This window comes from Amblyomma maculatum, chromosome 4 (genome assembly GCF_055883805.1).
Source record: "Amblyomma maculatum isolate TAMU_Amacu chromosome 4, ASM5588380v1, whole genome shotgun sequence".
Classification (NCBI taxonomy): domain Eukaryota; kingdom Metazoa; phylum Arthropoda; class Arachnida; order Ixodida; family Ixodidae; genus Amblyomma; species Amblyomma maculatum.
In genome coordinates this window covers 43,256,030-43,280,326 of record NC_139347.1, presented here as the reverse complement: position 1 = coordinate 43,280,326, position 24,297 = coordinate 43,256,030, and positions in this window count along the sequence as shown.

Here is a 24,297-nt window from a genome sequence, read left to right as displayed (position 1 = left end):
GACACTCACTGAAATCGCCTGCGAAGAAGTGCAGCAGGCTCTTCGTGCAGCACCGAAACCGATGGCTGCTCCTGAAGAACCATAGACCCTGAGCTACGGCACTGCGCTACGTAGCTTGTCTGCACGACGTGATACAGAGCCCTTGTCGCCTCCTACCTGTTCCGAAAGCCGCCGCTTGGCCCCCGTGCGCGAAGCCTACGAAACGACCCCTAGTTCTCAGGAAATGCAATGCTAGGAAGACCTCGAATAATCGCCTGCTGTGTTTCCACTGCGGCAAAGTCAGTCACATGATTCGTCATTACCCGTACAGGTGGATTAGCCTGCGCGGTTTAGCCATTGATGCCCCATGACCCCGCTGCCCAGCAACTTCCCAATTGCGTGCCCCAGCCACGCCTTCGATACACGACGAATCTAAGGTCGAACACCGAAGCCAACATGCACTACGAGACCGCGAACAAGTGGCCTCGAAGTTGCTGTCGAAGGTCGCACGGTTGCCGTCTTTGCGCACACCGGAGCCGACTATTCGGTCATCAGCGGAGAATTCGGCGCCAAGCTCAAGAAATAACGACCACTTGGGATCGTTACCACTGGTGGTAACCTCATTACTCCGTCTTGGTGATGCACTGCAATAGCAACCGTAAATAAACGTACTTGCCCTACGACTTTCGTGGTCCTACAGCAGTGTTCGCGTGATATAATTTCGGGCATGGACTTTCTGAATTTACCCCGGCCAATCACCGACATTCACTCAAAGATCATCAAGCTTTCGACAGATAATGCCATAGCTGCTGCAGCAAGTTTGGCGCTCCACGTTACTCTAAATATCCTCAACGACGATTTGAGCATACCGTCTTGATAAAGCGTCGTAATCTCGTCGAGTAGCTGATGTACTGATACCATCGAAGGCATCGCCGAGCGATTAACTAAATTTCTACTGGATCGAAGACCGGACGTCGCAAGAAGCATCACTGATTTCTGAAAGGGACAAGCTCAGGTGATGGTGCAGAACTTCACTTCAGAGAATACCGGCATCTCAACAAGGGCACGACTATCACTTTGCTTGACGAGCTAGCACTAGCAGACACCCGAGACGTCTTCTCCCTCCCCGACCAGTCCGCAAACGATGCAGCCATCAGTTCGACATCAACCCAGCACTACCTCGGAGCAAACAAGACCATATTTCGCACACTTCTTGAAGGCTAAAACGAGTGCTTTTCGTCAGCCACTGTAGCCTCTGCGTTTTTGGATGTTCTCTAGAACATCAGGCCTCGATCTTGGCAGTGCGAGAAAACAATTAAGAGCACGCCTATGATTGATGTTAAATAGAAATGATCATCTCCGGGCACTGACAGGTGGGTGAAACATCACGAGACCATGTGATTTATGTGGCAGAATTGGCATTAGCTGCCACACCGGACAGCTCCTTTGAAATGTGAGAAAATAAAGGAATCGAACTCTCCGAGGCCCTTGTATCCCAAGTCAGACAAGAGGTTGTAGGGTTTTAACGCAGTTAAACCGTATAGGACATGCGACATCTTTTTGCGCACAGGCGGAAATTGATGGAAACAAATAAGTGCAATGCATAACGAGAGGATGAGCTGCAGTTAAACACGCATGTAATTGGATGCGGTGGCATAGATACAACGTTCCATACACGCTTCCCACGGGGAATTTCTGAGTTAGAGTCGGCACCGCTACAGTAGCTTACTTTTTTTATGCGGAAGCCTTAACTGCAGAGTTTAGTCGAATTTCTGAAGCAGATAATGTGGACATCAAGATTATTTCACCAAATCTGTACTTAACCAAAACGATCGGTTTTAACGAAGTGTTGAAATAAGTCGCAACTAAAAGCTGGATATCCCGCCGTGCCTCTTGGGCGTCCCAGTCGCCTTAATAACTGTGACTCCGACCGTTATCAAGGTACTGAATCGATGAGTGGGACAACAGGATGCACGCTGCAGTGGAACGACCATTCCCCCTTTGTTGCCTCTGGCGAGCTATTTTCTGATAAGGCGTCAGTAACAAACCGCCATGTGGCGCCATTATTGATCTTTATTGTCGAAATAGTGATACAATCGATCTTCGTGCAGTGCTCTAGGTGGTGACGCACCATTTTGCTAAGCGTTTTCAGAAATGGCGCTGTCAGAAGAAGCAGAAAAACTGCCAACAGTTACGTTACTTCTTAATATGAAATTTTAGCGCAGCTCATCAGCTGTTTCACCTTTTCGATAGATTGAGGCTAAGATTTCGAGCAAGACACGTATGTACAATTACAGACAACTCTTTTTAATTTTTAACATGTATTCCTTTAAGAAACACTCCACTAACAGTTCTTGGCTGTCATGAAAGAAGCTTTGTGGTCGGAGAAATGAAGAGAGCAATGAAGTTATCTGGAGGTTGCGGGAGACAGCGCGTGGGCCCATAGGAACGTTGCGCGACAAACAGATAGCAGCGACTGACTGATGCCGCTGACACCGCTACAGAGGGAAGAGAACGTGACTCTGCGTTTCGGCTTTTCGGCTTGGAATGCACGCACCGTGATCCGCTGATAGCTAGCCGGCGTTTCGGCAACCAGAGGGCACCCTCACCGCCACGCAAGAAGAAAAGGGGGGGGGGGGGGGGGGGGGGTATAAGCAGCGGCGAACGGGGAAGCGCGCGCAGCAATCAGATAACACGCGCCGTCAGCGCCACGCAGGAAAGAGGGGGCTGAGCTGGGAGCTGAAAGGGGGGCGGAGCTGATTACGCGGCCGACGCGAAACCCAGGAACGGGCGCCAAAGAGCTGCACTCTAAAAGGTACAGAGGACATCAACTACTGATCGCATAGTGGCGCACACCACAGAAGGAATCTATAGAGTAATTATAAAGGAAGCGTGGGAATCGTGAGTCGCTGTAAAAGCGAGCTTTTGCCTTCATACACGTAGGTGCTACTCAGCATCTCCAAATGTTTCGTCCGAGCTTGGCCTACGCAACCCACAACATTCTCAGCTATATTTGATCGTGTGAAGTAGTGCTTTCACACCAAATGCATTCCGGTTTTAGCCTGGCTAAACTGATTATACCTTAATTATACCCGTGCCAGGACACGAGGACTCTGATGTCATGATATGTTTAGCCAATCAAGAGTCAGGAAGGAGTAAGGTCGCTGCTTGGTTCCGATTATCGTGTGAGTCTTTTCACACCAAAGTTCTTCGCAGCACGGTGGCTTTGCAGGATACCCTACGTTTCAAAATATTTAATGTGTGTTTATAAGCCGCCTGATAAAGCGCAGGCAGTTTCCTGCAGGTTACGCTCTAAAAGGTTTAACTGCATTCTCAAGTTTGATGAATAGCGGTCTGCTTGTGGGCACGTGCATTGTATATAACGTAAAAAAACTTAAATTTGTGCTTCTTTGATTTAGTCAATGACTTGCCAGGGAATAAAAACTATGCGGTCCAAAGTGTTTGCATCTGTTACGAATCACTGAAGCACGATAGGGGCAGCCCTATCCATGCGCATCTTTAGCGGAGAAAAGGACCCGATGAGAAAGAAATAAAAAATATTTTCAGATATACTCAAGGAGCTATTGAATCTAGATAGCAGGAAATCAATGCGTAAAGTGATAACAAAAAGACTGCTCTTGACCGCAGATGATTAGTGGATTATACAGCTTGGAAATAAAAAAGAGGACAGCTTGCGAAGCATCGTCATTAGTGCTGTGTGGTGAAACAAAGTAGGTAAATTTGAAAAAAACTGAGCATTTCAGCACTTAAGACGCTCGGCGCAGAAAAAGAGTACGTCGACCCTTCTCCCTTTTTGGCGCTGAGCGGCCTGTGGTCGGGGGCCATTTGCATAAACCATTAGTCATGGCGACGGGTGTTCCGCACAGCAGTGATCGACAGCTAAGGGACACGCCGCCCTAAAGTGCCGACAGTTTACGAAGAGAATCTTGAGCGCTTGTGCAACCTACAGCATCGCTGTGACTTTTTGCTAAAGCTTCCTTTTTGAGTAGTGAGCGTTGAAACGTGTTCCTTGGCTTCCCGTCATTCCCTGCACTTTCCCAGCTACTTAAAAAGGCCGCCCAAACAATTTTGCTAAGCTCGACGGGAGGTTGCGTATTAAAACCATTTATTCTACCAGAGACCTCATTTTTCACTTAGGGGTCATGGGATAGAACCTGTAAGCGAAGAGTTTCCTGTAACAGGAACTTAACAGGGCTGGCTTTAATCATTTATAACATGTAACTTTTAGATAATTTTGGTGGCATTTTAATTATTGGTATTAAAAACACTTTCAAATAAGAGGCCTATAAGTGAGAGCATTGCCCATTCCGTTGCCGGCCTCGTAGCAGGGGAAAGAACCTTTTAACGCTACGTTCTTCGCATTGTTGCCACTTGTTTACGCTTTCGTAAACACGAAGTGGCAGCATTGTTGAAGAGAACTATGATAATAAAGCAAAGCAAGCGTTCATTTTTGTTTCTTCATCTTCATGTGGACACCTTCATTGGTGCACACAAACAAGAATACGAAATACGTGCACAAAAATTGTATTCCCTTCTTTTGTGAATCGAATAAAATGACTCAGTGTCGGCGGTTGGACCTGTAATGATGCACCACAAATTATTTGGCATTGAAGGCACATAGAGATTGTGCTCAGTCATACAAAAATGTGGCCATTGGGTTATGTGAACTGCCTATTGAATTAGTTGCACAGATGTTTGATTGGTCATACTTTTAGACAGATACATACACAGACGTAAATCTAACTTTCTGTATTAGTGAACAAAATAGAGGTATCTCGTTTTAAGATGCATGATTGTTATGCATGTTCATCGCGATGTTGCATTATTGACGTTTCAAACATGTATATGACCTGGTGTGTAAGCTAGCCAACGGGCTGAATGCAAGGTGTATAGTTGAGATTAGAGAGTCGCACTGACGCCGAAGAACATGTGTTTAAAATACTACTAGGCAAGAAGGACGGAAAGAGCACAGTGATTTGAAGTGAAATGCTTCTGTGTCGGATAATATACGCGGACGCTGCAGATTACTGAAATGGAGGTGTCATTACAGCAGTGGCGTTGGATGGAAAACTTGGGAAAAGCTGAAGAATCGCATCTAAGATTAGGAAGGGATTCCATTATCAGGTCCTATTAGCATTGGCGCATTCACTAGGTCCGCCCTTATTCAGCTCAAACTAACGAGTCTTCGTAGCCTACGGGTAGCATACACATGTCATAATCCTAAGGTTGATTTCCACTTCATCCATATTAACCCCTATTTCTTTACAGCTCAATTACTTTCCTTTAGATGCAGAAACCTCCCTGTGAAATCTGGCGCCAATTGGGACACTATAGTTGAGGGTGAGAAAGAAAGAAACGCACAAATGCTGCCCCTCGAACCAAGACTGACGATTCAAGGCGCCGACAGGTGGCATTTCGGCGTCTCCTTTATTACAACCAAGAACTAGAAAATGACTGCCAGTAAAAAGACGGCTATATGTGCGAAAATGTACGGCTGGATCTAACGGCACATATAAACACATGTCTCCCACAAGTTATTTAACTGAGAACGTGGCAAAGCCGAAATGCATGAGTAGCTGTACTCAAATTTCGCTTTGCAGAGTATGATAGTCATCGGCCAGCTTTTAAAATAAAGCTTACATTCTCTCTCTCTGTATCGAAGTCACAATGCTACTACACTGAGCGGCGCGTTGGCGTTGACTGCTGACCTTAACCTAGTACCCCCAGTAACCTTACATTGGGAACCTTCATCTTCAAACTTTGATACTTCCCACCGGAGTTGATTATGCTAGTTGACACCAGTCCGAGCGGTCCCCTTTTTCCCGCTCCTGTAATCTGGTTCAGCTTCACTAGGCAACGAAATTCCTTATCTTTCGTAGCCATGCCGATGAAGACGGCGACCAGTGGCCCTCAGCGTATGACCGCGTGAGCCGCTTTAACGACTCGGGCGACACCTTCAATCTCTCGACCGTAACATTTTGCCTGGCCGCCGTTGCCTTCCGATGGTTCCTGAACCACGTAGCGCGGTCCCTCTAACAGGAAGCATTCAGCCGTCCTCCCGTTCCCAAGCTTCAAGTGAGACATTCACCCGTTTACATTAAAGACAATGTGGATCTTTGCACTCGTCTGACCACGTCGATACGCGCAACAGACAAATTCACCACACTATGCGGAGTATCGCGGACTACCCGTCACAGATACCACTGGCGAAGAGTCCTCAGATGGTTGGCGAAGTAACCACTCTCTGCCTCACCTACGACAAAATGCTTAGCCAACGTGCTTTGAAACACCACCCTGCCAAGCCTGCAGAGTGTGGTTTATCGGCTGGTGCCCTCTACAAGCTCTTGTGCAGCCATGGCGCCCTATATTTCAACCACCTACACGCCTGTCGACGACCCCTACTCACCTTGCCCACTTAGGTTCCTTCACTTTCGCCACCACCTCCTCAACCTGTGCATCCACTCCGGTCGCCCGTCCTTAACCAAGGGCGTACACCAAATATCTGGCCGGACAAAGCTGAGGATGCGGACTTTCGGCACATGCCGGCCGGCTCTATCACCAGCGAATGCCGATTCGTTCCTCCCGGGCTCTTTCACGACCGTAGGACTACGCTGCGCCGGCGACACACTCCTGTGGTCTTCCTACGGCGTTCTTTTCGTCAACTGGATCATGTCTGATGAATTATGTCATAAGCCGTGGTCTGCCGGCCCACGCAAGGTGCTTAGGAAAACCGTGCTTCTATCTAACTTTCTAAGTTCTGTTTTCCACTGCCAACGTTCTTCATGTGCAAGTGCAAGGTAGTGCAGCTTTTTCGCTTGTTGGCTCTGAATCTGAGGTGTCGTTTTTCAGCGAAGCGTTTGCCGGAAGTTGAAGAGGTTAATGTACATTTGTCCGACATTTTCGTTCCTACAGACACTTTGCACCGCACTGACGCTATAGCTGCTTAGAATAGCATATAAGGACTATTCAGGACGCTGTATATGCGATTTGGCGTATCGTGTTTCCACGCTGCTCTCCCGACATTTTTTCAACCTGCGACTTTCACCACACGCGGCGGTAATCGACTGTACCATCCCCGCTATCGCCCTGTCTATGGCGCTTTTGTGACACATCCTCTAGCGGTGCTCCTCTCCCTCCACCCAAAAGGCTCGATCGTCACTGAAAACAGGGATATTTGTGGTGTAAAGTGTTTCTGGTTCTGCAGCAACTTGGTGCCGCTATGTGCATGCAATGTACTTCTAGATATTTCTCAAGCATTCGCCTCCTGACTGGATTAATATTTTTACTTTATTTAAGCATACTGTAAGCCTTGCCAGGCTCTTACAGGAGTGGGTGAACTAATGTCACCGTTATACAAAATTCAAAACAGCAGAGGACAATAGCCGGTGTAATAATTATCGTCATATGCGCAGCATGTCTGCGACTCTGACGTTCCTGCCTAATTTTCAGTTTCTTCCTCATGTTTACAGAGATGTGGACCAAACAATTACTTACACCTTAAAAATACATGATAAGCAATATAAGTGCTCTCCCTAAAGCCCCTTCGAAGCCTCGGTAGTGTGTAACATAGAATTGAATCTGCACGTGAAGGAGAATTCCAAGTATAAACAGCAATAGTGACAACCATTAGTAGCTTAAATGGCTCGAGCTTTCCTTGCGAAAAGGAAGCGAAATAAGCCCATCACTCCATCAGTAAGAAATCAGTGACAAACTGGTTTATCGATCGAAGTATATGACTAAAGCAATGCAAACGAAGGCGTTTAGATATTTAAGCCGGTATATTCATTTATTCTCTGTTCATAGCACATCTGAAGCAGGAATTTAAGTACAGAATTTAATGTGGCTAGCTGTGCATTATGTTGTGCAAGGTAGGTAGTTTTAACTTGGTTGATCTCAGAGGTAAAGATGTATATATATAGAAGAAAAATTTAAAATCCTTTATCTCGCCATACGGAAAACCCTGTGTTTAACAAAAGACCGCATAATTTTTGTTCCGTATGTTTCTGTGAGCGTTTGGTACTTGCGGTGGTACTATTCACTCGATGTAGTGCCTGCCGCACGAGATGGAACCTTTCCAAAATGAAGCACCACTCGATACAGAAACGTCTGAGCTGCTTCGCTTTATTCGTGTATTCATTCCAAGAGCTTACCTCCTCAGGAACGTTTTCATAAAAAAAAAAAGAAAATAATAACGATATTGGCTTTGCACGGTTTTCGAAAACGTCGATTCTTCCATTTCTACTCGGGAGAACGAGATAGCAAAAATGGAGAACGCAGAGTTCCCCATGTTCGCTGAGAACAAGAAAAAAAATCAAAAGAGGGCTATAAAAAGATGGGGCAAACATTTGGGCGGCCGGAAAGCGCGAGACGCGGCAGTGCGCACATGCTTTTCTGACATGCCTCTGACGCCGCGAGTGGGTTTGGATGCGCTGAGGTTCTCTTATGTACAAAAGAACCGCAACGATGAATAACAGGAAAGTCGCCGCCAGAAAGCGAAGGCCTGCGTGCGCGAAATAACCTAGCCCATATTCCAAAAATCGAAAATAAAAAATGGAGGAGGAGCGGAGGTGAGCACAACTTCGTTCCCGTTCCTCAAAAATGCAAACGCAGAGTGCGGTTCTGGGTTTAAAATGGAATCGTTCATCAAAGAGTAGAAAAGGCTGAAGGAAGAAGGCGAGAACAAGGGCAAAGCGGAAATGATCAAGTACGCCCGGAATACAATGAAGGCTGCGCACCATCGGCGGTGTTTGATTTTCAGATATAGGTGCTTGCATCTTTGCGCACGAACAAAATGGAACAATCGGTGATTATGTGGGATGTGTTTCTTTCGTCTCGTTGATTTTTTTCCCACAGCGGAACGAACTGTGATCGCCACCTATCAAGGAAGACGTTTCTTTGTCGAAGGGTCTCCTCTGTAAAATCTTGAGAGTGGCGAGGTGCTTAAAAGAAGCTAAAAGAACGGACACATTTATGAGAGGACTTAATGCTTTCGTTGCGTCTCTAATTCTTCTGCGCTGGTCGAGCGACAATGGTCGTTGTCGACGAAGGTGTAGTGTCTAAGTCTGCTGCTGCAATAGAGTTATAAAAGAGTCTAGTCGCAACAATTGTAATCTTCATTCAGTATGACTTAACGAGCGCAGCTCCAGCAGTAGTCCTGCAGAGAAGATGAAGATGCTTGCCCCAAAGCTGATGTCGGTTTTGGTAGTACGTACGACACGATTATTTTTATGTAAAAGCAATCCTTGACTATTTTAATTTCCTAGAAGAGGAGGAGCAGAGGCAGAAGAAGAAAAACATTCAAAAGCTAAGAAAAAAAATCGCTTTGACGGGTCGCTTCCTTACTAAAGGATTCAACTGGCTTTAGCCACCGTTGAACTTGCAGAACAAGGATTTGCCGACTTGTCAGGGTATCGCGGGTCAGTTTTACTTGGCACTGCTCAAAAGACGTACACTGTGTTAGGTTTCCTGCCTTGTTCCCGCGCCGCACAAAATGTGAGAGTCTGTGTCAAGTCCAGTACAGGGACAAGTGCTTGCGATATGTTGCAGGGTACATCCAAATACATCTGTAGAAATTAATAATAGTGTTTGTCAGCGTTCTAGGTGCTGCTGCGTCTGTTGTGCTAAGGTTTCTATGTTGTACTGAATAGGTCCTGTGATTCAACCACTGAACCTCGAGTCGTTTGCTATAGCTGTACGACAGGGGTATGACATTGGGAGGATATGGTTGCCCAGCTGGATATTATACCGCATAGGCTAAATCTTCCGTCCATCAGTCCCGCATGTAGCGAAGTCTACGCCATCTGAAGGCACTCTTACAGCGTTGGTCTTAGTATCTGAGCCGCCAATCACGTTGTTAAATGAGTCTGAAGGGCACTTGCGTGCCTGCTCTACCCTGCTGCTTAACGGGCAACGCCGCCGCTGAGACTCCTGACGGATACTGCAAAGGTCGAGTGTTTGTGGTCCACTACAGGTACTGAGGGCACGTCACTTTCCAGGTATGCCGCCATATCAACGTACATGTCATACAGATTCCTTTGAATGAATTTCATTCCCCAGACGTTCAAACACGCCTGCCGTCTGCCGTGACTGGCGTCTGTCATGAAGTTAATGACTCCTGTGCTTCGGTAGGAGGTGTACCTTAATGCGCCCCAAACTTCTGCAGGAAGAGACTGTTGCCCGCTCAGGACCCGCCACTCCTGTGCCTTGCCTATCCTGTAGAAAATGGGTCTACCTGCAACTCTGCTCTACAGCCTGGACTGTTTCGAGGCCATAATCACGTCCAACAGTTCCTACAGCCGCTAACCGATTGTTTGATGTGATGAATGTGTGACCAAGAGCCGTCTTGTACGCCCCTCAATTTAAGACCTCGACTTGGTTTCCATCCTTCTCAGTGATCTGGTAGACCATGCGTCAACCTACTGATCACCAGGGCCTGGGAGAACAAATGCAGTGTCTACCTCTCTCATGCCCTTGCGGTGTCTCATTATTCCCTTGATTATCCAGGAGACATTATTTCTAGCAAATCGTGATGTGTATATGGTGTGCGAAGCCTTTACTCCTTTTGTATCTACCAGCCTAACACTCTGATTCTATCTCCCTCCTTGAATGTTTGCTTCTCTTGTAGAGGTTGACGAACCTGGGCGTCTTGCACTTTCTGCCATACGGCAGGATCACCTCTGACTTTTCTAGCATGCAATGCAATCCGCTCCGTGCCACGAAGCTTTCTACGGCCATCGCATCTATTAGAGTATGCCCTCTTGCTGCGCGAGGGGGAAGCTCTTGGTGGCCCGGAGTGATGTCAACCCCGTGCAGGGCAATTCCACAACCGGAAACTTACGCATCTCCTTTGTCGACCCTAGCATCGCGTTGTTGAAGAGCATTGGGGAGATGATGACCTCCTGTTGTATTCTCTTGATTGGCACGTTGGTCGGCTCAGACAAGTTGTCGTTGGTGAAGCGCGATGCCTGCATTTTCCTTCCTGCCCCACCGGACGTTTTTCAGCATGCTTTTGCATACCGAGTGTTTTAAAGAAAACTTTCCAAATGTTTTGAAATCAACTAGTTCTCATCAGATGACTTTGGTCATCTGATGAGAAGAGAGGAGTCGCTGGAAAAAGATTTGATGTTGGGAAAGGTTGAGGGTCGCCGGAGAAGGGGTAGGCAGCGAACGCGATTGTTAGATGGCATCCTCGAGACACTGCAGATGAAGTTATGTGATGTTAGGAAGATAGTGAGAGACCGGAAAGCATGGCGTGACATGGTCAATAGGGTCACGAAGAGTCGGACACGACTGAACGACTGAACTGAACTGAACTGAGTTCAGAATAATAGAAAACACAGCCATTTTCAAGTATAAACATTTAACTGCTGCAGCGAGAGTTACTGCAAAACATTCTCTTAATTACAAAGGCTAAATAACTAAAACTAATTAATCGACTTCCTAATTGACCCTCTCGGATGCCTAGTTCCAATGAGGAAAGCACAGCAGCGAGTAAAAATCTGCCGAATTTGGCCATACACGAGGTAAAATGAGAGCATGATATGAGCAGGAAGCTCTCTGGAAACATCGCACTTGATCGCTCCTTTCTTGATGCCATGACTTCGGCGCCAAGTTTTACTTTTATGCTCTGCTGCTCCGTGTCAAAAACTTTCTTTCGCCCCTGCGCTCTCAAACATAACGACCATGGAGTTGGCAGTGAATATCCTTTCCCCTGTACCAAGTGGCGAAGATAACCTGTATTTTTGACGTGGCATGCACGCGCATTAAGTTCGAATTCAGCGCCATAGCTACTGCTACAGTCAAAAAGTTGTAGAGGTTCAACTACCATTGAACCAAGTTTCACGACCGTTAGCGATCGGCCTCAGGCACAGTCGAAGCTGCCGCTTCGAGCTTTGCTCGCTTCTGCACTTTCCAAGCTCCTCGCCAGCGGGCTAGTCTGATTTATCGTTGTTCGATGGTTTCGGCAGCCTGTCTGGAAAGGCTGAGGTCTGTGTCTTTACCAAGATGACATATGATGACATATAAGTATGTAGTGTTTACCAAGGTTAAATGAAGGTGCGGCGCAGATGGAACTTCATGAAGACGGCGATGTTCAACGCACCGCGCGAGAGAGTTTTTCAGTTGCAACTCGATGAAGACGTCAATTTTTACTGCACTGTGCGAGAGTAATTATGTTACAGTTTTAAAGAGTCAAAACCGGCTGGTGCGATAGCGTAGTGCTCTCGTTCCTGAACAATACAATGAAGACTACAATATTTGCTGCACAGCCCGAGATGAAGAAGACGATGTTTGCTGCGCAGCGTGAGATGGAAAAGCATGCGGCGCACGAGTATGTAGCGCCATCTGTGGAATGCATGAGATACTATGTCTAGGAAGCATGCGTAACTTTCAAATGAATGCAGTAGATCTAACGCTCTAAAACAGACGTCATGTGTCCACCGAGCGTGCTGTGTTGGTTGGTTGGTTTGTGGGGTTTAACGTGCCAAAACAACTCAGGCTATGAGAGACGCTGCAGTGGATGACTCCAGAAATTTCGACCACCTGGGGTTCTTTAACGTGCACTGACATCGCACAGCACACGGATGCCTTGCTTTTCGCCTCCATCGAAAAGCTGCCGCCGAGGACGGGATTCGATCCCGCGTCCTTGGGAACAGTAGTCGAGCGCCGTAACCACTGCGCCACCCCGGCGGGGTCGAGCATGCTGTGTGTCTAGTGCACTCAGTTCCGGTTTTCTAAGGGAAAAATGCATTTACTCGCCCTGCACGGCTTTGAAAATGATCTGTTCATCATTTAAATAAACAGATACGGCCTCACCTTGGCCACGAGTTCGAACACCTTGCTACAGCTATCCGCATTAGCGTGTTTATAAAAAGTTAATTAGCGAGTATCAGTTAGGTTCCTCTTTAAATAGAATAGATTTTAAAGTACGTTAAGCTGCCTTGGTCGAGACTTTCCCACTTAAGCTATTGATGTGTCGCTTACGCACAAGTTGCCTTTCTTTTTGATAAAAAACGCTTCTATCAACTCTTTAGCATTCGTATCTTTGCTTTTGCCCAGAATGCGCAGATCAGTGAAGCATGGCTCACAATGGCGGGACGGGCACTCATTAACGTGCTTAGTTAGATGTGTGCCTTCCTTGCTCTGCTCTACGTTTCTCTCGTGTTCCCTCGTTCGCTCATTCAGGCACCTGCCAGTCTGGCCTATGTAGGAGTGCCCGCAATATGTGCGCATTCTGGGCAAAAGCAAAGATACGAATGTTAGAAAGTTGATAGAAGCGTTTTTTATCAAAAAGAAAGGCAACTGGTGCGTAAGCGAAACATCAATATTATTGTATAACTGTGAAAAGAAATTCCTGGAGTGCGCCTTATCAGGTCATTCCTGAGCTTTAGGTGACCTACCTACCCATGTGACGACAAACTATATAAGTACGTTTCTTGCATGCAATAAAATCATTTGGAAGTTGGCGCTTCGTCCTGTCTCCTACCTATGTGTCTTGTCTGTTTTTTGCGCCTTAAAACTATTGAATTATAAAGATGGCGCAGCATGATCCTAGATATGAGTAAAGATTGAATACAAGAAAAACCGAGAAATAAAAAATATCTGCAATCCGACATATTATATAATTACGATAACAGAAATGATGTTAACACTTATTACAATAATAAGCTATATTTATAACAACAACACCCCCCCCCCCCACCCCTACGCCCCAATCCCGTGTCAATTAAAAAGAAAAGGAGATACCCAACCACTGCACACTGCAGCTCAATTCCAGTGTCATGACAGAAACAAGCAATTCAGGCATATCATCCTCACCTTAAGCCTTTCTTGCTAACCACGTCCTACGCAACGACATGTTTCACCAACACGTATCGGCCAGGTCGATGCTTCACTTAACCTATCACTGAACTGAAACACAAGCAATAAAGGCGTCCGAACGAACTGGCACTTTATTTCATATAGTCCCACCTGATGAAAGGAAAACAAGCTCCGAGTGTTGACCGCGCGTGAACAGGCTGCTTAATATCTGGCGGATCGAAACTTCGACCGAGGCAGAGAGTCGATGGCGCTTAAATATGGCTGCTGTGGACGGCCTTCGTGTGCCTAGTCTAGGGCCATGCATATTTGATTCGGAACAAGGAACGTGCTGGCGAGACACCACAAGAGCCCACCAGTACACGTTGCTGCCTTATCGATTCGAATTCACAGCGTGGCAGCTGCCGTTGGGTAAACACCGGGCCGCGTTCTGAAAGGAGCCTTGACACAAAGCGTTGGAGTCGCAACGGGCCATCTAGACGGGCCAACGAAGGATAACTACAAAATATAAAGTAGTGTTTATTTGCTGCATTACTTCCTGAAAGTAAGATGTCCGGATGTGAGTCCCGAGAAAAGTTATCAAGTCGAAGATTATGTTGACATGAAGGTGCGAAACGAGTGAAAAAGTAAAATAAATACCATAAATACATGAGCGAATGAGCCCTGCTTTTCTTGGATGTTTTTGTTTTTTCTTCGTCAGTCACCTAAGCTAAGGAAGAAACAAATGCAAGCATAGAAAGCCATCAATTGTCGCGTTCCCGTGGCATATACACTTTTGGAAGTCATAGCTGCTAGTGGCCTCCATGACAACGAGCTCTGAAGCCAGCGACAAGATTTTCCAACGCGACTTTGCTGTCTTCTTTACCCGTCCACTGCATCCCCGAGGATTTTACCTCTTCCCGCTTTGACTTCAGCGTTATATATTAAGAACGCAAAAATAAAAAATAAACATTTGATGTTACAAGCAAAATCGAGTTTCATTCATTTCATACTTTCTGCATTGTTTTTATTTGATTATTTTAGACATTTCATGTTAGGTACCTGATTACACGCTACGAAATCCTTGAGCGAACCCTAAATATCAAACCTGTTGTGTTAGCCTTCTGCTTCTTTGTACAGCGATTGGATTTAGTTTACCTTTATAGTAACGTACTAACGCAGCTGTTTCAATGAATATTGCGTCCGCCAAGCAAAAGCATTCTTATCGGAAATTTTGGCAGATATTTTATGCGGGTATAGCTTGCAGGGAGAGCTTTGTATGTGGGCCGACGCTACCACGAACTTCCTCTCCCGCAAGCGTCAGTGATATCTTAGCACTAGCTTAGCAGCGCTGACTACACGTCAAGCGGCGAATGTAATCTGTTCGGCTATAGCGTGCATTTCTCCATAACGACCGGCAAAGCGATGAGCGAGACCGAGAAGGAGCGTTTGCAAAACGCGACTCTTAACGGCACAGCTGAGAGCGAGCGTCATCGCAGCTTTACTAGGAAGCCACAGGACACGGCAGTATGCACCACGCCCTTGCATCGAAAGGGCCCTGCAGTCCTATCTTTGCCACGGCGGCGCGTTCGTATATTCTTGCATTTAATTATACACTGCTTTTATTGCAGGCCCCCTTGAAATAAATAATTCAGCATTATTATTTGAGGAATTTCAGGTTGAGGAACATCCTTCAGTTCTTGCTCCAAGTGAGCACTGTGCTTTTTCTCGGAAGCAGTGTCTCGGTACGCAAGAAAGAGGAATTAAGCTGAATGGTTTTATTCTCAGTCGTACGGCTAAGCAATTGCGTCCACCAAGCTACAAATCTTTGTGAGATGAAGAAAGCCCGCGTGCTCAGCTTTCAACCATTTTGATCTTTAGGGAAGTCGTTAAGGCTCTACAATACGAGTGTAAAACAAAGCATGCAGCCTGGTTTCTGTTTGGCAAAGACAGTACGTGGCAGAACGTTACACCACTCTGAAGGATTCAGCTCATATATGTCCTCTACAGACCGTTCACGCCTGTAGTCTGAAGGCAACCAGAAACAACGCTTCAGTGAAAGAAAAACTGCCGATTTTCTGTCATCTGCTACAAAACTGGAACGCTGAATAAATTTGTTTATTTATTTATTTATTTATTTATTTATTTATTTATTTATTTATTTATTTGTTTATTTGTTTGTTTGTTTGTTTGTTTGTTTGTTTGTTTGTTTGTTTGTTTGTTTGTTTGTTTGTTTGTTTGTTTGTTTGTTTGTTTGTTTGTTTGTTTGTTTGTTTGTTTGTTTGTTTGTTTGTTTGTTTGTTTGTTTGTTTGTTTGTTTGTTTGTTTGTTTGTTTGTTTGTTTGTTTGTTGTTGTTGTTTTTTTGTTAATACTGCCAGTTTTATTGGAAAAAACTGCAGGACGGAAAAACACACGAAGGATAAGCACTAAATTCAAGCAAAGGAATAAAGACGAAGGAAAAGAAGAACGTGACTATCAATAAATGATAACTCTGCACTTGTAAAATGAACACGAAAACTGATAAATATCAGTCGAACTCAATAAGTAACTGTAAAAGCGCCGGTTCTGAGAGTGCAAAAATCGGGTACAAAAAAATGTTACACTATTATCTCTGTTAAACCGAATATAGTGCAAAGGCTTATTGCATCTTGTTTTACCTTAGTGTAATAGCTTTTTTTTTTTTACACTATACTTACCACACACAAACTTTATGTGACTAAGGGCCTGCCCACTGCAGTTTCAATTGTAGATGTGGAGCAGTCAGAGAGCCACCGCCTCACATGGCAGATGTTTAAATCGTGACTTCCACGATCATCTCCAGTGCAACGGCGCGCTTCAGTATCTGAAAGTTTTCTCTTTTATTACGTGTGTGTGGCTCGTTTATAATAAATGATTTCCCGCGTACTCTGCAGCTTTTTGTTTCAGTCTGTTTCTCTTTAGCTGGTGCATAGAAAGCAATTCAAAACGAAAGCGATTTTTCTCTGACTTTTTAAAGAAAGTGTCAGGATCTGTGTGGGTTTTATCATAAATTTTCTCAAAATTAGAAAAATCTAAAATCTGACGCCGTGTTCTACAAGTATTCATTATCTATTTCGTATCCATTTCATTTTGTAGTATTACTTACTGTTATTGGGTGACGAAGCGGCGACTTTCAACCATCCGTGAGAAGCAAACAACTACTGGCTATTTGGTGGCAGGATGTCAGCATTGGCGGCACGGTACAGTCAGTGGTTAGCATATGCGCGTGGCGACGGCTGTTCTGAACGATGGGACCGGGTATCTCGTGGTTTTTGTGACTGATAGCTATTTACTTTCATCTTATGCTGCCGTCATACTGTCGCCATGCCAAAAGAAACATAAAACTGATAATAGGCCCTCATGGATTATGCCCTCATGCTATCACCTACCTGTAAAGGCTGCAGTATCAAAATTATAGAACGCCATGCGTGTTTCTAGACCGGCCACATTTCACAATATCGGCAAATTACTATTGTGAGGTGATATTCAGACGTGCCTATCATTTATTATACATCAGTTCTTTGGCGTAAAAGCGTACACTAATAAATCTCAAATCAAGAACGTCTGTAGAAAATCTCATTATGTGAGTGTGCTTACATGTCTATACTTCGCAGACATAAAAATGTGTCACCATGTCAAATGAAGACCTGCATAAAGTCGAAGAGAATGACATAGGTTCCCAGCAACAAGTAATTTGAAATCAACAACCAGAACCAGTCTGTGCTTCAATTCATGAAGTTTTAATTAGTTGTGTAAAAAATAGATGGCATAGTGCTCTCCTAACGGACCGCAATAAATCCAATTCGGCAATGGCATAAATCAGACCAAACCTCAACATTCAGAGGATAACCTCAACCTTGCAAATATCTTGAAGCCCTTGGAATAATAATTATTTTTTGACGCCTACTCATACGGACATGTCTGTTCGCATGACTGATGAAACAGCCATGTCTCTATTACTACTACGGAATGCTTATTAACCAATATTCTTGTTAAGAAGCTATTGCAACGCTGCTATGAGCATTTTTGTTTATTAAACAAATTTCAGGTATTTTCTTCAGACGTTGCTGATGGCCTGGCGGCTTCACTGCATCAATCGCGCGGAGATTGGTTCTGATCGGTACGCATCCCTGTACACACCATCTTTTCCCATATAAACCTCAATACCGAGAAAAAAATCAGGCAGCAGGAGCGTGAAAAAAAAGCTGTAATTTCTCATTGCTTTCTTTATCGGCGCGGAAACAAGCAAGTTGCATCTTAAGCAATGATTTCTCTCACAATGCTTATTCTGAGGAAATGCACCATGCGACCTACATTTTCATATTTACGAAACCATGCGGTGCTGCTCCACCCAATGCGCCAGCGACAACAGCCGGTGTGACATCGCTTTTCTCGAGTTTTCTTCTCCGCCCTCAACACACATCTGCCACCTGCTCGTGCTGCTTATTATTCAAATGGCACCGCCCTGGAGCGAATGGGGGCCAGCGGAAGATGGGTAGGTCAGGAGGGAAGGCAGGGATGGAGAAGCGGCGGCCGGTGCTGGGTTGGCCATTTCGTAAGATGTGATTTCGCCTCAATTTCTCCTTCGCGCTCCTCTAGCGCTGCTGCTTTGCGAAGAGAACCTATTTTCCTCCGCTGAAGACTTTCCGCTTCCTTTCTCCACCTCCTTCTAGCTCTCCTTTCATGCATTCTGATATTTGCAACAGTGCTCTTCTTTCATTGTATGCGCAGACGGGAAGGACACCCAACCTCGGTTCCCTGCCTCCCAGAAATCTCAGTATTCAGAAGCCGGAAAGTAAGAAAAGTAAGAGTAAATATGCTTCCGGTGCCTGCTCAGAGAAAAAAAGGACAGAGGAGAGGGGTTGCCTGATATAAAAGGCAGTCTTGGGGACGGCACATATTCAAGCAAAAAAGAAGGAAACAAAAAAAAAAGGGGGGGGGGGGGAGGGAATACGTCACCAAAAACACTACGTGCAATAAAAAAAAGCTCGACGAAATGCTTGCGTAGCAAAAACAGCATAGCGTTAGCGGAAGGAAAAGATGCGGCATAAAGTGGCGCCATTACAGGGGTCGCTAGAACGAAACAAAAGAAGCTACAGAGATACACACGCAGAAAGAAAAATGGGAAGGAACAAAAAGCTAGAACGCACTGAAAAAAAAAAGCCGACTCTGGAATGTCAACGCTCTCCGAAGAAGAGAAGAGAGAGTCGCGGAGATATGAATAAAACGCCTAAAGCTGCAGAAAGGAGGCTCAGCAAAAAGTGCGCGCGACGGCGAAACAACGGTCAAAGAACGCGCTGCTCTAGTCTTAGGCCATCGATTTGTCGCTCACGATATGCACATATAAATCATGATGTCGCTGTTTTTCGCTGCCGCTGCGAATATTATATTGAAATTCCCTGACACATCACGAAATACATAACAGGCTAAGAAGCACGGAGCAGATGTCAACAGAGGAAGATATATAAATGAATGGAGCAAAAAGGCCGAAACGTAGGCATGCAGAAAGGCCCGTTAAAAGCTTTCCACGGTGCTATGTTCAAACGCCCCGTAATTACAAAACAGCGAAGAAGGCATTGAATACACTCAACAGAAAGGAGTCCTTGACCAAATTTATTTCATTTCAGCATCATTAAATAGGCTAGCTAAAGCTTAGTTCCGTGGCCATCTGGTCATATCAGCTTACCGAATCGTCATTGCTTTTTTTTTTTTTTCAGCTATCGTACACCCATTTCCTGTTGCGCGAGATCATGTCGCTGGCTGTTGTAATGTGAATAGTAAATATCTCCGGCTAATTTGCCTCCTATTCTGCTCCTTACACACAGTATACATGCATTGTTTCGCAGACGAGATATGCGAGGCTCTATTAAATGCATTGGCTCCACTTGCTGAAACCGCATTTTGTGCAACAGGCAGCCGCCGTTGCCTGACCAGACTCAACTATCTCTTCTAATGGCGATGCAGCCAGCCAGAAGAACATATTTTTCTTTATAGAAAGCCACTGAGGCTGGATTCGCCGTACTAAGAAATTTTGACGTTGCACTTATAACTTCGAATAAGGGTTCTGAACCTGAAGTTTGAACATGAAAGAATATGAGGTCCCCTTTGCGAAATCTCTCTATATATTCGCCTTATAGTACAAAAACAAATTCTTTTAAAGAAGAAACAAATTTCATATTTGTTATACTCAGAGCTAAGATCTTGCGTTCAAAGTACAAAAATGACAATATAACGGCCACGTCAGCGTCTTCTGTGCTTGCAGCACGACCACCGCGGGCTACATTGTGCGAAGAGCTTAAGCAAGAGGAGATGTTCCAGAAGCGCGTACTGTACACATCGGAACTGCGAGTAAATTTCTTTACCTTTTTCCCAGTTTTCCTGCCATCATCATAACTGTCTTCTTCGAGGGGAAGGCAGTCGTCCAACCGTGAGAGCTCGCAGTGCGGAAAGAAAACTTTGAAAGTTACGGTCGCAGGCTCAGATGCAGTGTCTCACAGCTGTTACTTGCTTGAACGGAAAGTTCCTCTCAAGCGCCTGGGGCTGCCTCCCATGTTCACACGATAGTTCGCTTGGGAATCTTTGTGTTGAACCGCAGCATTGCACCAGTAGTAGTCGACTGAAAATAAATAACTGCTTTTTCTTCGCTGTCCTCCAGGGATTTCACACATAATTTTTAAAATTATTGATAGCGGCGTGTTGAAAAATTAAGTGTGTTGTGTACTAGTTACAACGACCTGTCGTTGCAAAAGGTGTCTGTGGCCGATCTCGGTTAGCTCAAAGAAAAGAGATTATTATAATAGTTTGATGTGTAATTTAGTGCCTGCATGGTGTACAACGAAACTTGAACCAAGTATATGCAATGAAAGACAGCCTTATACTGTCCCTGCTTAGTAAGCTTGTAACGAAAATTCCAGGGGGCACTTAAGTGTATTACGTTCCAACTTCGGTTCGACTAGATCTTAGAGATTATGGGTCTCGTTGTAAAAACATCACTGACCATACAATGCCTACATGACTTACGTTTCTTCCGTTGTTCGTTCAGAACTTTTAGAATTCCATCGTACTTGTTTTGAAACCGTCGGAATCGCTAGCTCATCTCTATTTTGGTAAATTACCCAGTGCGCATTGGCTACCCAAGGACAAATAGGGCCAAACTGTTTCTAGGTCTACTTACTTATAACTTGTTTTAGGGAATTTATCTCTAAATCTCGAAACATTTGTCCGTAGATTTAGGGACATTTGTTCCTTCACAAATTTTGTTCACAGCTTCTGCTCACAAGTCCACGGCGCTCAAGAGGTAAGGAAATGTTTTGCCTTAAATTATAACGCAATGTTGTCGCTGCCGTGACGACCAGCGACCGATAAGGCGAGGCCGGATAGATTACTCTTTGAGCCGTTCATGTCGGCCTTCACATGTCATCACTTGGCCGTCCAGCTCAGTTTAATTGCTAGAGCAGCTTGCACCGACAGGAGATTGTTCAAAGTTCTATCCACAGACCAGACAAATTTCTCTCTAACTGTGAAGCTTTTGGAAAAGCTGTACTATAACTTTCCCCTGTAATGGTATAGCTGCACTCCTGGGGATATAAATCAGTAATAGCTCCCTAACTAAAATTTACTCCCTCGCCACATTAGCTTAATAGTTAGGGCGGGACTTCGATTTCATTACTGCTACGGCGGCCACGCTTTGATGAAGAAGTGCAAGGCGCGTGTTTACTATGCGATGCCAGTGCACGTTAAAAAAATAGTGGTGGTTTAGGTTATCCATAGCCATTCACTACATAGAGCCCTTTATATAACACGGGTCGGTTCAGAACTTTAACGACCATAAACAAAAATCGAAATCAAATCCACCTTTGTGGTTCTCGCTAATAACATTGGACAAAGAAAAGGAGTTACGAACTATGTTTGCTCGAGTAAGAAAGAAATGTGGCAGATTTCTGTGGAAATAAATTATTAGAAGAAATCAGCAACTAACACACCAGAAAACGTGGCTAGCCAAAGAACATTGCGGTTGTTTTTTGTCTTTCATGAATATGGAAACAACAATGGCTTTAATGAAATTCACATACTATAGTGCACATGAGCAGCGTATAACGATTAAAAAAAAAACTAAAATATTACCCTGAGTGTACGTCGGCCAAATTCTTGTAACGCCTCTCGAGCATTGTGAATTCCTTTCTTTTGGTATTCGAACAATCGCTTTTCACAAGGTCTTGGAACGCATGTACAATTTTTCTAACAACATACAGTAACAGTTAATGTCACTCTTATTTTCTACCAGTTACTTTCTCCTCCTGTATTTTGTAGGAGCACACTAGAATCTTTACAAACCAAGTTTCTTAAGCGTTAATTATCCCTGCACAAAGTGCACATAAGGTGCAAATTACATTTTCACAAAATACAGTGTATATTTCATAAACGTTCCGCGCAGGTATGCTTCCACTTTTAGGCATGCGCTAATTCGCCCTCTTTCTCTTGGTCTTCGTGGTATTTATCGCCGAATGGTTTGCCTAAAACTTCTGCCGCTGCGTGCTCCTGTTTCAAAGGAGGAATGCGTATTAAGACTTCCACTAGCTTTATAAAAGTCAATAGGTTCTGACACCATTCCAAAAAGACGCCACGGAGCCAGTGCCTGTCAATGCCTTTTATTTTTATTAAATTAGCTTTGGCAAAGAAGGCTGTACCGCACCCGTGTTTTATATGGACGGTGAACACTAACCGAATACTTAGGTGTGAACTCGCACGTACTGCATTATAACAAAAAGTGTCTTTTTTTAAAGAGCTGTTCCGACTCTGGGCACTGTCCCCTCATGACATATTCGAGGGTGTCTCAGGAAATTAGAAAAAAAAATGTAAATTAACGAACGTACTGTCTTATATAACGCTATAACACTATACGCTATACGCTACACGCTATACGAAACAGGTGATATAGTACATTTATTATTATATTAAAACTTATCTTGTTGCGCACCATTAAGATAACATATCACTGCCGGGATGTAAACAAGAAAGCTCATTTTATTTGCTACCAACAGATGGTGACCAGTGCTAAGACCTGAAGCCTTGTTGTGTGGATTTGCAAGACTTAAACTAACCTCTTAATAAAAGAAAAATGAAAATTAATTTCGCGCCTTGAGTATCATGTGTTCTGATTAGAATACATTGTGTGAAAGGCTAAGAAACAGAAATTAGCTCGGCGTCAAGTTCGAAGGAAGAAAAGTTCTCCTGTTCAGCGCCGGTTCAGTGTGAGAGGGTTACCGCGGTAGACTGGCGTGACCATCTGGTGTTCCCGTTTTCCTCGTCTTTTGCTCTCGATGAGAATTTCAGGTAAATGTTCAGGCAGTCTCGACGACGAAAGTTGTCACGGCATGGAAAATAAAACAGATTTATCGACGAAATTTTACTCTTATGCATAAAAGGATACTTGGCACGTACCAGTGTTATTTACTGGTTTTGCTGCAATGATGAAATAGAGGACAATAAAGAAGAAAGTATTCCTACCATTACTAATATCAAGATAAGCGGCAAGAAAACAAAGAAAACATGACCAAACCAAAGGATATTCAAATTCTCATGACCAGAGAAAACGTAATATATTGCGGTAGTCAGGCTGCGCGCGCATGTGCATGTCCACAAAAAAGCTGAAAATGGATGAAATACATGCTTATTAGTTCGCACGCACACTTTTCGGGAAACGGCCGCTACAGGGTTAGCTCAGGGGTGGGCCGACAGATGGAGCCACAGCCTGTTGCCGCCAGCGCCCGAGCCGGCCGGAGCAAGTCCCGGGCCCGAACCACGAGGTCGAGCAGAATGCGCCTTCGTAGTCGGTGTGCTCTCGCCGAGACAGGTGTGAAGGGACGCAGCGGACACGCGTCGCTCCTTCGAGCTTTTCCTCCGCGCTGCAGCGCCGACCAAGTCGCCTCCTCCGCTGAACCGGTGAGTTGCCGGCGCGCCTTTCGAGGATCGCCTTTTAATTCACTGGCGCTGCCGCTTCGGGACGCGTGTCAGCGGACTCTTAAAGCGCGAACGCGTGTACCGATTCGAATTCCGCTTGCTTTCTACCGGTGTTCGTCGCGTCAAAGGCTTTCTGATTATGTCTGCTTTTGGGGTGCGCATTGTCCTGTACATGGTATGTGAAAGTATCAAATAACCACAGTGGGTAGTAAAAGCAAATTTATAAGTCGTTCTTAATACGCAAAAGCGATTGGTCTTCATATGGATGCCGAATTCCCCGACTCGCTACTTTCAAGAAATTTGTTTCTGGAGCTTTTTTTTTTTTTTTTTTTTTTTTTCAGTGCTGATTGTGCAACTTGACTCGTTGTGTCGCCGTATTTATTTTCCCTATTCTCTTCTTTTTTTCCTTCTTCTCGGCCAAATGACATTCACGCTCCAGTATCCTATAGTTGTGGGCTCAGCTTTATCGCGAAAAGGCTGCTTCGCGAGATATAACCGGATCAGCGATCCGATGAGTTGCCAGA